At 37.1% G+C, this 10493-nt stretch overlaps 1 pseudogene; it reads right to left on the bottom strand.

The window, feature by feature from the left end:
• Window positions 1-3260: 3260 nt before the first annotated feature.
• LOC141498998 (eukaryotic translation initiation factor 3 subunit E pseudogene) overlaps window positions 3261-10493 on the bottom strand; it is a 48376-nt pseudogene continuing 41143 nt past the window's right edge.

Here is a 10493-nt window from a genome sequence, read left to right as displayed (position 1 = left end):
CACAACATACTTTTGAGGAGGGACAAAGTGAAAGCAGAGAGATAGAATAGAGTAAATGGGGATGGAGGGAAATACAGTGAGCATTAGCAACTGTGGGAAGAAATATTGAAGCAATTTCTCTGAAGGACTTATGATAAAGGATACTTTCCAGCCAAAAGACAGAGCTGATGATGTCAGAATACAGAGTGAAGAATACTTTTTTTCTATTTTTCTTGAGATTTTTTTTTGTGGGACTGAGAGGATTATGTTTACTTTTACAACAAGACTATTGTAGTAATGTTTAACTTTGTAGTAATTTTTAACCTACACATTTTTACCCTGCTTTCTCAATGGGAGAAAAGGGGTGGGAGGAAGGGAGAGAATTTTGGAAGTAAATGATGAAATTTGTTTTTGCATGTAGCTGAGTAAAAAAAAAAAGTTTAAGAGCTCTGTCCTCTGCCCCTGGAACAGGACTCTGGGCCTCTGAACACATTCAGATCCTGATCTCAGTCCAGGCCCCCCCCCCCAATAGAACAGCAGGGCCCCCCCACCTCAGCCCCGTGGCAGAGGGGGGGAGCTTGTGGTCATTTACAGACCAGGAGGGAGGACAGAGCCTCATACACTGAGACCCTTGTGGGAGTGTCCCAAAAGCTCAGGAAGCACCCCAAAAACAGGCTTAGACTGGGAAAATGAGCAAGCAGAGAAACAAGAGGAAACACCATTGAGAAATACATTATCTATGATCCCAAGAAGGATCAATATACTCAGTCTGAAGATGAGGAAGCACAAGCTCCTGCATCTAAAGACTCCAAGAAAAAATAGAAATTGGGCTCAGGCTATGACAGAGATCAAAAAAGACTTTGAAAATCAAATGAGGGAGTTAGAAGAAAAACTGGGAAAAGAAAGGAGAGGGATGCAGGAAAAACATGAAAATGAAGTCAGCAGCCTAGTCAAGGAAATCCAAAAAAATGCTGAAGAAAATAGCATGCTAAAAACCAGCTTAGGTCAAATGGATAAAACAGTTCAAAAAGTTATTGGGAAGAAGAATGCTTTAAAAAGCAAAATTGGCCAGATGGAAAAAGAGATAAGAAAACTCTCTGAGGAGAACAAATCCTTCAGACAAAGAATAGAATTCAGGGAGATTGATGAATTTAACAGAAATCAGGAATAAATACTTCAAAACAAAAAAAAATGAAAAATTAGAAGAAAATGTGAAATATCTCATTGAAAAAACAGCTGATATGGAAAAAAAGACTTAGGAAAGATAATTTAAAAATTAATGGAATACCTGAAAGTCATGATCAGGAAAAGAGCCTTGACATCATTTTCAAAGAATTACTACAGGAAAATTACCCTGATATTCTAGAAGCAGAGGGCAAAATAGAAATGGAGAGAATCCACCAATCCCCCTGAGAAAGAGATACCAAAAAAAAAAAACCCAACCCCTAGGAATATTATAGCCAAATTCCAGAACTCCCAAGTCAAAGAGAAAATATTACAAGCAGCCAGAAGGACACAGTTCAAATATCGTGGAGCTGCAGTCAGGATCACACAGGACTTAGCAGCAACTACATTGGAAGCTCGTAGGGCTTGGAATATAATATACCGGAAGGCAAAAGAGCTTGGAATGCAACTGAGAATCAATTACCCAGCAAGGCTGAATGTCCTCTTCCAGGGGAAAAAGATGGACTTTCAATGAACCAGGGGAATTTCAAATGTTCCTTTTGGAATGGCCAGAGCTAAACAGAAGGTTTGATTTTCAGATACAGGACTCAGGTGAAGCATAGAGATTGGAGGAAAGGGGGAAAATATGAGGGACATAATGATGATGAACTGCATGTATTCCTGTATAGAAAAATGACACTGATAATACTCATATGAACCTTCTCAGTTAATAGAGCAGGTAGAGGGAGCTTTTGTAGTTGAAGCACAGGAGAAAGCTGAATTCGAAAATAAAATATGGAGTAAAAATGGAGTCAGTAGAAAAAAGGGAAATGTAATGGGAGAAAGCAAAAGGAGAGGGGGAATAGGCCAAGATATTTCATATAATAAGATTTTTCTTTATTACAATGAGCTACTGCAACAATATGGAGGGGGGAGGCAAGAGGGAATGAGGGAATCTTTGCTCTCATCAGAGGTAGCTAGGAGAGGAAACAGCATATATACTCAATGGGGTATAGACATCTGGAGTAAAAAGGAGGGGGGACAGGGGGAAAGGGGGACAGGGGGAAGGGGGGGTGATGTGAGTGATGGAGGAGAGGATGGACCATGGGGGGAGAGTGGTCAGATATATAACACATTTTCTTTTTTACTTCTTGCAAGGGGCTGGGATTGGAAAGCCTGTCCAGGACCATAAGGCCAGGTGGATGCTGGGCCTAAGGGGTGGTATGGGGGCTCAGGGCCTCTTGGCCCCAGGACCAGGGATCTGTCTGCTGAGCCACTCAGCTACCCTACAGCAGAGTCAGAGTGAAAGGAGAAAGAAAATATAGTACATGGTAGTGGAGAAATACGAAAGGAGGGAGTTGCGATCAGCAATGGCAACAGTGGAAAAATATGGAAGTAACTTTTGACATGGACTTATCATAAAGAATGTGATCCACCCACGACAGAGTTGTTGGTGTTGGAACAAAGACTCAAGCACATTTATTATTATTATTATTTTGGGGGGGGTGCAGGGCAAATGAGGCTGGGTGGCCCACCTGGGGCCACATAGCAGGGTGATCTTTGGGTGTCTGAGGCTGGATTTGGACCCAGGTGCTCCTGGCTCAAGGGCCAATGCTCTGTCTGCCACCCAGCCACCCCTACTATTATTACTATTTGACTTTATTTTGGGTTGTTTTTCTTTTGGGGGGGGGTTGCAGGGCAGTGGAGTTCAGGTGGCTTGCATGTCACATGGCTGGGTGATTGTTGGTTGTACGGGGCCGGATGTGGACTTGGGTGCTCATGACTCCAGGGCTGGTGCTCCATCCACTGCACCACCTGGCCATACCTACAATTATTACTATTATTTTTTTTAATTTTAATTTTTTTCTCTCCCCTTTATCGCTCAAGTGAGTCTATATTTGTTTTGGGGGGTATTTTGTTTACTCTTAAACAAGAATATTTTATTAATGTATAAAAAATTTATACAAAATGAGAATAAATAAATATTAAATATTAGTAAAAAAATATCAGAAATGCATTTCCTTTTATAAAAAAAGTGATAGTTGGAATTTGTGTAGCACTGAGTTTTACAAAGTGATTATTTTTTAAAATGAAACATAGCCAATTTTATTTAAAGTCAAATTCATAATAGTTCAGGTTCTTTCTAGAATTATTTTATATATTTTAAGTGGAATCTTTCAATGTGTTCCTCTCCTCTTCAAGAGTATTTTAGTAGAAACCAGAGTCTTGGGTAGCCCAGTTAGGAGCCTCTGATCTACTATTGTGATTAAGTTTTTTCTCAATATTCATAACCAACATCTGGCTTTGGAAAGAAAGGCTTTTAGTCTTTTCAATCACTTGCTGATAGGGTGAGACTGCATTGTTACCCATAACCACATGGCCCAATTTGGAATCAATCTTAGCATCAAGTCTGGCATTTCTAATCAAATTGACAATCCATCTTTCAGCTTCTTCAGGAGTCATGTTCAATTTATCTGCCAACATGCTAATACTGATACATTGATGGATGCGAGAGAAAGTCTCAAATATGAAGAGTTGAGCATTTTCAATGAAATCCTCAAGGCATGCCACCAGGAAAAAGTCATTCACAAGAACCGATTCACATTCTCTTAACTTTCTGAGCACCATCAAAATCAAAGTTGACATACAAGCATTCAACAAACTCTGTTATAGGATCTTTGCATGTGTAGGACTCCTGCTGAATAACTTTGACTACGTCTTTTAATACCTGTCTTTGTTTTCGTACATCTTTGTTTGTTATGACCGCAGTAGTCAAATAGTGGAGAATATTTGGACACATAGTTCGAATTGCATTAAGATATTGTGGCTGGTAAAGAAAGAGATCAATAATGTTGTCTCAACCTTTTGGGTGGTTGAAGAATACAAACAGAGACCAATGAATCAGCGGCTGAAGGGATTGGAGTGGAGAACTGACAGAATTATTATCTATGGTCTCTTTCAATCTTGTGAGGTCTTCCATGGCTGCATCCCAATTTTGCATTAAAATTTCAGCTGCAAGTTTTCCCCACAATGAACTCAAAGCATTTCTATCAGTGGAGGGGACCAACACTCTAAAAAAGTAGAGATATTCTGCTGCTCCTGTATAGTTGCCACATTCATATTGGAATTTTGCATATCTGTAGAGGGTATCTAAATATTCTTGTCTAAAACCATATTTGTCAGCCAGGTAGTCAAACAGCATGCAACCATCCCTGGTAGATTGCATTTGCCTTGCTGTTTCTTCATCTTCAAACATCTTGACAATTGGTTCAGTTTCTGCTCACAGCTGTTTTAATTGTGCAGCAACAGTAGTTCTTTTGTCACGCAAAGCATGAGGAACATCATCAGAATAAAGGTCTTCATATACATCCATTGCAAAGTCCACCATGTTTGTGTCACTAAGAAGGTCCAGTTTTCCTTGAAGTAATTCCTTTTCATTATATATCTCTTTGACTGAGAGAAACTCCAGAAGCGGGAAGACCAGATGGCGGTCCAAAAAGTGAGCGATGTGAGTAGTCAGGTCGTACTCCACCAACTTGCCGGGGAAAAGGCCAAAGTGATTATTATACCATTTGATCCTCACTAACAATTTGTATTATTATTATGAAAAAAAGTTAAATAAAATTTAAAAATGTGTATATCATACATGCAAAATATCTGGTGTTTCGCATTCTGTAATTGATTATATATACACACATGTAGGTAGTGCTTTGTGAAGAAAGTGCTTTTTAAATCCCACTGTGTAGATATGTATTATTATTCTGATATTCAAATAGACAAAACTTTTTTTTGCAATTGGGGTTAAGTGACATGCCCAGAGTCACATAGTATCAAGTGTCTTCAACCTGGATTTGAACCCAGGTTCTCCAGACTCCAGGGCCAGTGTTCTATCCATTGTATCACTTAAGTGGCACCCCCTTTTTTTTCATGCTTGGAACATATTAAGTGGTCAATAAATGTTTTATTTAACTTGAGGAAAATTAATCCAAAAGCTAACAGAAGGTAGTCTTACAAAGGCTAATCAACTTGTCTACCCCCGCTACAGTAAAATATGTTAGAAATATACATGTCAGGGCAGCTAGGTGGCACAGTGGATAAAGCACCGGCCCTGGAGTCAGGAGTACCTGGGTTCAAATCCAGTCTCAAACACTTAATAATTACCTAGCTGTGTGGCCTTGGGCAAGCCACTTAACCCCATTTGCCTTGCAAAAAAAAAAAACTAAAAAAAATATACATGTCCCCAAATCAGTTATTCTATATTCATTTTATGTCCTGGATGACATTCTGTGGACTATGGAATGGCTGTACAACAGGGCAAGTGAATAGCGAAGAAATAAACTAGTGATACTTTATTACCTTTTATAATCCTGATTCCTAACCAAAAAAAAAAAAAAAATACTTTCCAATGCACATAAGTAGTTGTTTGGGGTTTAAGTTCTATTTAAAAGTGAACAGCTTCTACTGTACAGTGAGCTAGGACATAATAGAGAATTCTGGGCTTTATAGATGGGTGATGTACTGCTCCATTTCTAAACTGAAACCAGGTAGTCTTGTTTATTTTTGCAAGGCAATAGAATTAAATAACTTGCTCAAGGTCATACAGTGAGTATTAAATATCAGAGGCTGGTTTTGATCTCTGGTCCTCCTGACTCCAGAATTGGTGCTCTGTCCACTGCACCACCTAGCTGTCTCTCAATTAGTCATTTAAGAGTTAAATTTGTATTCTTTCTTTCATGGAGAGGAGGAAAAAAGAGAGAAAAGAAATTTTTCTTTTCTTTTTTGATTCTCTTTTTTAAAATGTAAATAACATTTTAGTTTTTCCAATTACATTGTCCAAAGTTTTTCCAATTACAATTGTCCAAAGAAAATTTTCAGCATCAATTTTTTTATGATTTTAAGTTCCAAATTTTTCTTCCTCCCTCTCAGCCCCCCAAAAATAATAAGCAATCTGATATTGGTTATACATGAAAAGTACAATTTTCAAATGTGTTGGATACACTATCCTATATCCTAAATAATGAGTAAAATGAATTTACTGTTAAATATCTTTATTTTTAATGGAGATAATTCTTCATTATTTCACTATGCTCCCAACATTCCTCCCAATAATTATATCCAAAAAATACCTGCATAACAAAGCAAAAATGAAAGTTCTGATTCATCCCCAAAAAGTACCAATATAGCCATTGGATAGCACCTTGATAGGAATTGCTCTGTATTTCCAGAGTTACTAGGTAATCCCTTTAGTAGTGTAGCCCTCAAATCATCTACTAATGCTTATCTTGTGGGACTCTTATCCATGTTCTCTCAAAATCCTTCAAGGGAAGTCCTCTTAATATGTTGAGGGTCTTCCTCTAGATTCCCTGTCAATGTACAGACATCAGAAGAATTTGGTTGACCACCAAGAATTATTGCTTTCAACACATGACCAGTTCATGTTCATTTCTGTTTGTATATTTTTCTAATGACATCCTTTACTCTGCTTCTTCTACATAATTGCTTTTTTTAAAAAATATGTGGCAACAGATCCATGTCTACAGGTACTTCTCCCTTACCTTCAGCTTCAATTCTTCAGACACTATGAGATTCCATGACTTCCATCCATAACATATCACACAAAGAACATTTGATAACATTATTATTGCATTAAAATCATCATCAATTTCCTCTTTACAACCAGTCACTCATTATAATTATTTACTACAGGGTTTGCAGCTGTAGCAAGACTTCAGCCTGAGATTATTTTTGAAATTTAGTCTTTTGGTTGTCTTTTCTCAAGGAAATGAGGTGCCAATTTCATCTCCTAAAGTGACCAAATTTTTCCTTAGTCTACAAATGTAATGACTAAAATCTCCCCGGTCCTCCCCCAATCCTGGTCCTCCCCCAATCCTGGTATTTTTCCTATTTCTCAATAATTAGAAAGTTGACTTTAATTTCTCAAATCAGAGTTCTTAAACTAGAGTACATGAATGTCCAAGACTTCTGTGGATATAACTGTTGCGGGGAGGGGAAGACAATTTGAGGACTTGGATGGGGGAAAAAATTACATCTCTATTTTAATATAATTAATATTTAATATAATTTATTTCCTTTTTGTAATATAATTTATTTTATTTTGTACATTTTAAAAAATTATTCTGAGAAGGAATTCATCAACTTCACCAGACACAAACTAGGTAAATAAACTTGATTTAGAAATGTTCTCCACCAGTCCTGGGAGGTTGGCAAGAGAATCCACTGGTCCTCATTTGCTTTCATTAGGTTCTTGAATGGGTTTAATCCTCCAGTCACAGGATACCAAGCTGTAATTTGCAACTTTCTGCATGTGCAGCTTGGGATATATCCCTATAATTCTCTTTTAGAGATCTTAGAGAACTCAAGGTTCATAAACTTTAAATTAAGACAATAGCTAACCTTTGAATGGGGGTTCCATTTTTAAAAACCAAATGTTAAAAATTGAAACTCTAAGCCTGAAACACAAGTTGATGTTATTCTTTGTTTAAAGCTCCTTTCTCTCTCTTCCTCCTAAATCATAACAATACACCCTGATGCCTTAGACAATGGGGCAGCTAGGTGGCACAGTGGATAGAGCACGGGCCCTGGAGTTAGAAGTACCTGAGTTCAAATCCAGCCTCAGATACTTAATAATTACCTAGCTGTGTGGCCTTGGGCAAGCCACTTAACCCCATTGCCTTGTAAAAAAAAAAACCTAAACAAAAAAGTCTTGACAAAATATCTGAATAAACTACTAATTGTGGAAGAAAAGTAGAACCTCTGAATTAAGTCTACCAAAACCTCTGAATTAAGTTTTACTTTGTAGTGTCCATGAGTCAGAAGCAACTTGAAAATTATTTATAAAGCAAAGTGTAGATTTCATGGCCCTTTCATTTTACTTTTGCCTGTTTTTTTTCTCCTCCTTTCTTACTTTGAATGTCCCTACCAAATAGTTTTAATCTCTAACCTTTCCCTCACCCCACATCCTTTACAAGTCAAATTTTTTCCTTTGTGCAGGGAGTAGAGGGGAGAAAAGCAACCAAAAGAATACCATATATACATACATATTCCAGGATTTTGCTGCCTCCCACTTTTCCCTTAAGTTCTGCATTTAAAAAATAATATACCACACTCTCTTTGGTATTATAAGGGTTTCCTTGCTTCCTACCATCTGGCTTTGATCTGTCTAGGGGCTTTAGGATGGGTATGATGTCTTCCATTTGTATATTGCCCCTTGGACAGTTATCCAGCTTGAATGACAACACTCCCAGTTTCCCTCCCACCTTGCAATTTGTTTCTTCCTACAGCAAGATTTGTACAAACCAGTCCAGTGTAAGCATTTCCAAATTGTTTCCTTCCATTTATTGGCCCAGTCTGCAAAATCTAAAATAATCACTCCTCTAATGTCAGTTTTGCGCTGTAAGGTTAGGTAAGTTTTGTTGTTGATGTTGTTATTGTTTTAGTTCCTTCAATTTCTCATATAAACTAGTCCCAATTCCAAGGCTTAAGGGGGATGTGTCCACAGCCACAGAGGAGTATTTGGAGTTAATCCCTTAATTATTCTGGAATTGCATTGAGTAGCTCGGATGTTTTCCAACGACCACAGATTGCCTTAGTAGCAGAATATCTTTTCCAAGTGGTGCTAATTATTCTCCTGTCAGCACCTTTTCATACTTCAAAGAACCAAGAAGATCTGCTGACACCAGTTTGTAAGCATTTGTTAGTACACTCACTTGGAGGAGAAGCTGATGAGGTTGATTGGGGAAAAAACAGGAGGGTTTCAAATTTCAAATTTTTCTAAGTCTCCTATATTGTGGATTTGCCCATTTAGAGCCATTTGGAATTAAGTGCTCACTCTGTGTCAAATACTGGAGAAATCAAGACAAAAATTAAACAGTCCCTGTCTTCAGGTAGCTTATGCTCTATCAGGGAAACAATATATACACATGCATTATTTATAGAACATATACAAATATAAATATAGAAAACACACAAAATGTGTAAAATATACATAAATACAATAAATATTAATAAAATGTTTTAATATAATCAAATAAAAAATTAAAAGATAATGGGGAAGAGAAGACAGTAAAAAGCATATGGAGGCAGCTAGGTATATGGGGCACCAGTCCTGGAGTCAGGAGTACCTGAGTTCAAATTTGACCTCAGACCTAATTGCTTAGCTGTGTGACCTTAGTCAAGTCACTTAACCCCATATTTCCTTAAATAAATAAAATTTATTTTCAAAAAAAGCAGATGGGAGAATTTGGAAATACTTCATAGAATTTTACATGTGGGCAACTGGAGAATCTAAGAATCAAAGCCTGGTACAATAGAAGGAGCTATAAATTTGGAGACAAAAAAAAATCTAGGTTCTAATTCTGGCTCTGTTCTTAAGTACTTGTATAACCTTAAACAAGTCATTTCCTCTAGGATTTTTTTTGCAAAATGAGGTAGTCTTCCCAGATAGTTAGGTATGAATTCATTAGTCAATGAATCAGCTAGCGTTTATTAAGCTCCTATTCTATGTTGGATACTGTCATAATAGCCTCTAGAAAAACTGGAAAACAGTCTGGCAAAAAATAAGCTTAGGCTACATTTTATACCATATCTTTGTTGTTTCAATTATTTCAGCTGTATCTTCATAATTCCACTTGGGGTTTTCTTGGGCCAAAATCCAGGAGAGGTTTGTCATTTCCTTCTTAGTTCATTTTACTGATGAAGAATTGAGGTAAATAGGATTTAGTGACTTGCCTAAGGACATACCACAAATAGTGTGGTCAAATTTGAACTCAGGTCTTTCTGACTCCTGGCTCAGCACTCTATCCACTTCAACACCTAGCTGTCCGTGTACTATGATATATCGATGATTAGTTGACTTAGTTATGAAAGGACCCCTCATTAAACAAATCAGAGTAGGAGATTGTAGCATTTATTATGTCTCAAACCCCTTTGGCATGCTAAGTAAAATTATGGACCCCTTAGTAAAATAATGTTTTTAAATGAATAAAATGAAATACTTAGGATTTCAAAGAAGTAAATTATATCAAAAGTTTTTTCTATTCAAATTCAAGATCCCCTAAAAATCTATTACCAGGCTACAAGATAGTACCTAAATTAGTGAAGCAAGAAAGAAATTTCCTTTCACATCTATGAATAAGGGAACTATTTGTGACCAAACAAGGGACAGAGATGATCAATCACAGAAAATAGAATGGACAGTTTTGATTCCATCAAATTAAAAAGGGTTTGCACAAATAAAAACAGTGCAGTTAAAATGAGAAGAGTAATAGGTAGGTGGGAAAAATTCGCCATAATGTTCTTTGATGAATTTCTAATTTCTAAAATGCATAAAG

This window comes from Macrotis lagotis, chromosome X, assembly GCF_037893015.1.
Source record: "Macrotis lagotis isolate mMagLag1 chromosome X, bilby.v1.9.chrom.fasta, whole genome shotgun sequence".
In the NCBI taxonomy this organism is placed as follows: domain Eukaryota; kingdom Metazoa; phylum Chordata; class Mammalia; order Peramelemorphia; family Peramelidae; genus Macrotis; species Macrotis lagotis.
Note: the sequence above shows the minus strand (reverse complement) of the source record. Positions and strands in the feature narration are given on the sequence as shown.